We start from the raw sequence: 6,275 nt of genomic DNA on the forward strand, positions 1-6,275 counted from the left end.
AAACCCAGACACTGTCTCACTTCAGTAATTTGGTGTAGTCATAGAGTGTATCATTAAATTATAAACATCTGCTTGTTAGCAGAAATAAGCCACAGCTAGTTGAGAACTTCGTAAAATACTTTTCACAGGAAGATGGGAAAGGCCCAGTAAAGTTTCTTCTTTCCTGCTGGAGCTTCCAGCAGCTCTCACACATGAAGGTATTTTATGTTCCATTCCTAATAAAAGTCTGGCAGTTCAACCTCCTTACTAGATGCAACCTGAACCTGTAAATATATCAGCCATACAGCACAAAGGGGAAATAGTGTTATAGACCTCGTAACCTTTCGTGATAGTTATCTAATAAACCAGATTACCAAAAGTCACAGGAAGGAAGGATAATATGACTGAAATCCAGCAAGCTGCTCCAGTGGTTTTCACTTTTATGCAGTTTCTTAGCAGAAGATGCTGTGGGGAATGGTGTTCTCATAAAATGTGCAGCAAAGTGTTGAGTAATGCCCCTATAAACAGAAAGTAATTAGTTAATATCTGCTCCTGGGTAATTAATAACAAAACAGGACTGCACTGTTGGACTAAATTGTTCAGAGAAACACTCAGCTCTGGCTTTTCAAAGGAGTCTGAATGTATTTTAATTTGACAAAATGTTTCCATTTGAAGTTAGAGCTCTTTTAGGCACCTTTTGGAGAGGTTAAAAAGCACGTGGGTGTGCTTTTACGCTCTGCGTGGATTCCCAGATTGGTTTTTCTAATGTGCCTCACAAATAGTTTTTAAGAGAAACAAAGCAGGGATGCTGCTGGCATGGATCTGTAATTGGCTGAAAAATAAGAAGCAGGATGTTGGTGTAAAGAGGTGTGAATCCATAAAGAAGATCTGTAGTGAGGTTCTGCAGGGGTCTGTGCTGGATCGATGAGGTAACGAAGTTTGGTGATGTTATAAAGTTATCAAAGGAAGAGGAAGGACTGTGTAGAACTGGAGGAACTTCTAACAGCAACAGTGACTGGGCAGTAAACCAACAGATGAAATTCAGTGTAGATAAATGTAAAATGGTACACACAGGGAGAATCAGTCCTAGTTTTGCACGTGAAATGGTGCGTTCTGAACTGACTACTTTATAAGGGCTGTGGTATCTATAATAGGTACTTCCATCAGAACATCAACTCAGTGCTTGGCTGCACTCAGGAAAGCAAACCAAACAACAGGAGTGGAGTACAAACCAGAAAACATCAGTTTGCCATCAGTTTGGCTCCATCTGAAGTGCAGCATGCATGTCCAGAACACTCAGCTCAACAAGAGTACAGCAGAACAAACAAGGTTAGAGAAAGGCAGCAAGTATGATGAATGTTCTGGAACAGTTTCCATGTAAGGAAGGACTGAGTAAACTAGTGCTCCTCAGCTTGGAAATCAGGAGTTTTGGAGGGAGTAGCAGTCTGGGAAACTCCTTGCCAAAGCATGCTGTAAATGCAAAAAGTTTACTTGAATTCAAGAGCAGATTTGCAAGACAGATCCTTTGGGGATTCCCACATTGAAAAATAACAACAGGCTCAGAAAATCACCTGAGCTAGAAAATAGTGGAAAACAGTTTGAGGTTTTTACAAAACACAGGAAGGTTTTCCCATTATAGTTAAACTGAGAAAAACTGCTGTAAGGTGAACACAATGTTTCCTCCTGTTGAAGTCTTTCCTTTTCTTTTAGTTTTGCTTGCAGCATTTTAAAATGTATCAATAAATAAAACTGATTTTGTTGTCAGATACACTTTTCATTTTGAAAATGGGCAGAGCCTTTTCTCCACCAAGAGCTAGCCATTGCCCAGGAGTTAAAAGGCATGAAATCATTAATAGCAAAGCAGAAAGCCTGTAAACCTGCAGGGCCTTATAATAGTTTGGTAGTGGAGGAATCTTTGTATTTGAGTGATGGAAATGAATGCTACAATTTGTATATCTTATCATAGAATGGTTTGGGTGGGAAGGAACCTTAAAGTTCATGTAGTTCCATCCACCTGCCATGGGCAGGGACACCTTCCATGGCACCAGGTAGCTCAGAGCCCCATCCAGCCTGGCCTTGAACGCTTCCAGGGATGGGGCATCCACAGCTTCTCTGGGCAATCTGTGCCAGGGCCTTAACAACCTCATAGTAAGGAATTTTTTCCCTGTATCTGATCTACTGTTGTTTAGCACAGCCAGGCTTGCTCACAAGAGGTTGGAAAAGCTCTTCCCTGCCAAGTTAGTCCTGTGCCTTAGTTTTTTCAATCACAGCAACTAAAATTGGGACATTTTGCTTCGGAGTCATCCCAAAGAGAAGCAGGTCTTTGGAAGCACTAATAAAACAAGGAACAGAGGTGATGTCTTTTACAGTCAAATATTTTATAGCATTAATGTTAGTTTTTCCTTTTAAAATTGATTTCAAACCATGGAAGACCAGAAACATGTGTGAGAATAACTGACTAGATCTATTCCATATTTCTGGAGTGTGTGTGGCCCCCAGAGCCTGAATTTAAAAGGCAAAAAGAGGAATTATGATGTCTGTTCTATCTATCAACTGCACCGCAGCTCCCTTGCATGACTTGGGTACCTTGGTTTCCCCCTCTATAGCACTGTGACAATTAATCTGCCTGTCTCCAACCTCTTGCCATGTCATTTTAGCCTGTGATCTCTTTGGGGTCTCAGTATGTCCTTGTGCAGATGGCTTCCCTCCTGAGTGGGAACTTGGGGTGTAACAGTGAGTATAACATTATGTAAATACTGAAAGTCAGGAAAAAGTCTTTATTGCGTTCTTGATTCTACCCTAGAGGCCTTTTCTTTGGCTGAGATTTGATGAAAGCATTATCATCTGTCTTACACAGACCTCCAGAGCTTTACAGTAGCTGGATCTGGTGGGGAAATAAATTTCAAAAAAAGAATAATAAATCCTGACACTGCAGGACTAATAAAGGGAAAACTGTTGATGGTGTCTGTGGCAGAGAGCAAAGCTAAAATTGCCTGATGCCAGTGGTCTCCTTTCAGAGAGAGTTACCTGTGAGTCATGCCTGGCATTCAGATCCCTGTGTCCTGGCCCAAACGATTGCAACTGTCCACTGTCAAGGGAAATACCTGGCTTCTGAAGTTACAGCAGTGCAGTAATTTAGAAGGAAAGCTGAGCTCACAAAAGCTAAGGCTAATTTTCAGGCCTGGCTGTCATTCATCACGGGTGCATTCCCACACAAAGCCCGGCCAACAAAGGGATCCTTGCACTGCACACACCACATTCCCCTGCCTCCCCCTTCCCACCGTGGAAAAGATGCCTCTTTGTGCTGGAGATAAGTGAAGAAGAGGGATTTACAGGACAACAGTAAGCTATACCAGTGACATCTCAACTGTAATTAAATCCTTTATTCGCGTTTGCTCCCACTGTGGGCCATATTAGTAGCCCAACAGCACATACTGTTAAATAATATAAAAAATATTTAAACAAATCTACAGAATCCAGGGAGCTTGGGTTGATTTCTTTCCCATACAGTAAATGAACCAACACTGTGGCTGAGGTTAAAGGAAGGTCGGTTTAACTAGGCAGGATTGCAGCTGGAGAAGGTTTTTCAGCTATGCCTGAAAACATCTCCCTGACTTAAAACCCCACAGTTTCAGTGTGCAAATGTTGTTCTCTGCTGAGTGCCTCGGGGTCAAAGGGATTCCCTGCCAAGGGCTCGGCCTCGTGTCCCAGTGTGGAGGCTGATGGTTTTGTGCGTGCCCTGCTGCTGTTCCATCTTGCTGCCAAGTTACCATCATGTGAATTCTCTCAATCGGGATTTCAACATCTCTTTTAAACACCTCCTTTGGTTTGCCTGCGGTGTATTGGAGTCCACGTGGGGATCCAGGTGAACTCTGTGGCTTCTATTGTGAAGGCCAACTTAAAAATCTTGAGAGTTCCCTCCTGGTCTTTGAATCTCTGGCTCCAGTAAAAATTAAGGATCAGTTTTCCTGTGGAGTTGGAGGTTTACTCTGGGAGGGGCTGTGGCTTTGGGTGAACAGTAGGTTCTCTTTCTACCTTTCCTAAATTGCCTTTAATTACAAAACTCACTAAGTAGCCAGCAACAGTGAAACCCCCAGGAGTTCCAAATAGCTGCCATGTGTCTTTTTCTCACACTTACAGAGATTTAGGACGTCTGCCAAAGTCATACAGCAATAAAGGAGCTTAAATACATTAAATGAAATAACATGCCATCAAAGCTTGGAGTGCCCTCTCCTCTAGTCCTACTGCTTTATCTGTTTTTCTCCCTCTCTTGACTCACTCTAAATTCATTCTCAATTGTTTGTAGTTGTCTGTTCTTTATTTTCTCTCTCATGTTTCTTTTTGTTTTAATCTTCTTTTGGGAGTAAAATTAGGCAGTCTGGGGGAGCCCAGACCATTATCTACATGAATTTCTTTTCTGTCCCTAGTCTTTTCATTCACATATAATTATTTTTCTTTCCCTGCATCTTTCTCATTCCTTCCCATTCCTTCCTCTCCATCGCATCTCCATCGTCCACCCTTCGCTTCTGCCTGTTTTTTGTTGCCCTCCCTGCTTTCTCCTCCGGCTGTTTCAAACTGCTACAATCCATGTTGGCTACACCCAGGGGAGGTAGGAGTGTGGTTAATAGGTTTGCACACGCATTTATTGGAGCCATCCCTGTGTGTATTTGTGTGTGTGTTCATCTGTAACTGATTGGCCCCGGTTCCTGGGCCGCCGGTACTCCCATCCATGCTTTGTTCTGTGCAATTACCATGATTACATGGGCAGTTGTGCTAATTGTGCAGTATACAGATGACTCATTAAGTCCTGCAATTATGCATTTTCCTGAAGAGTTACTGTGGATGGGGGCCTGATAATCGTTTGGCAGTCCGAAATCTGACCTTTGCTTGTTTATCATTTTACCACGAGCAGCTCCAAGGCCGATCGCTTCTTTTTAGGGCTGAAAATGAAGCGTTTTCGCTCAGCCCGAGACTCTGGCCGTGGATAATGGCTCCAGCTGCCCGGCAGAGGGGCTTCACATGAGCACACAGATAAGAGCAGGGAAGGTATGTGTGCCTTGCTCCGAGCACTTGAGTTGTCCCCTTGAAGTCAGAGGAGCTATTTCTGTTGTTGAAGATCAGGAGTGACTGAAGTACCTCACTGAAGGGCGGCACATAATGGGGCTGACAGATTTTCTTCCTGAAGCTGTGGGCTTTTTTACACCACAGCTGTTGCTGGATATGAAACCTCACTTTTTCTGACATATCCCGTGAGGAGAAGATTAGGAGGTGTCTGTGTTTACCTCCCCAGTTGATACTTTACACCAGTTGTTTTGGAGAAATATGGTTTTAAAAAAAACAAAACACTCAACACAAAGGATTTCTGAGCCTGTCATCCAGTTTTCCCAAATCACCAGCCTGAGTGTATTTTCCAACTCCTGTATGAGAGCAGGAGGGGAGAGATTAGTCAGGTTACACTGGCTGTGAAAAGGAGAATAGATCTGCTCCAAGATGCTTCTTGATCAAAAGGATGAAGTGATAAGATAGGAGACGTGCAAGTCTGGAAAGGTGATGCAGACACCTGTAGCCAGATGGGAACAGAGTTAATATCCCACTTAATGAGAGTGTTTTGGGGCTCAACTGATAAGAAGGGAAAATGCAAAACAACTGTGTGCTGTAATTTTCAGGCACAACTGAGCTGTAATGTTATTAGAGAGCTTGAACCTGTCTTGTCCAGAGTGTGATTTCAGACTGCAGAGCTGGGCCAGACAGAGGAGCTCTGGTGAGAAAGTGGAAAATCAAGTTTCAATAAATTGTACCAGATTGAAGGAAAGCAAAAAAATAATAAAAAAAAAACCAACAAAACAACCTACCTCTGTAATTTTTCAAAACTTTTTTTGCCCTGATCTGAAACAGAGAGGTGAGGACATGACAATGGCTCATTTCAAGCAAGTTTTCATGTTACATGAGAGTTCAAGAGTAAAGGAAGATTGTTGCTTCCTCCAAGCTGGGCTTGGTGTTGTTTTCATAATACTGTGCTCAGTGTTTACAAGTTTGGCAGTTTCTGGGCAGGGTTATTCCAAAGATTTTGGAGGGTTTGTCTACTTATTTGAGTGTACACAGCGATTTGAGTTTGGCTTCAGCTGTAGATACCAAGCTCTCTTTCATGATAAAGGGTCAATAATCAATGGCATAACACTATGATTAAAAAAAAAAAAAAAAAGAAAATAAGAGAATGGGGTTTTTTTTCCTGTTTTTGAAAGTTAAAGAGCACACTCAGGGAACAGCTGCCTGCACTGTGTTCTTCAATGTTGTTA

This window comes from Pipra filicauda, unplaced genomic scaffold, assembly GCF_003945595.2.
Source record: "Pipra filicauda isolate LSUMZ 115617 unplaced genomic scaffold, ASM394559v2 scaffold77_size3566232_pilon, whole genome shotgun sequence".
Taxonomy (NCBI): Eukaryota; Metazoa; Chordata; class Aves; order Passeriformes; family Pipridae; genus Pipra; species Pipra filicauda.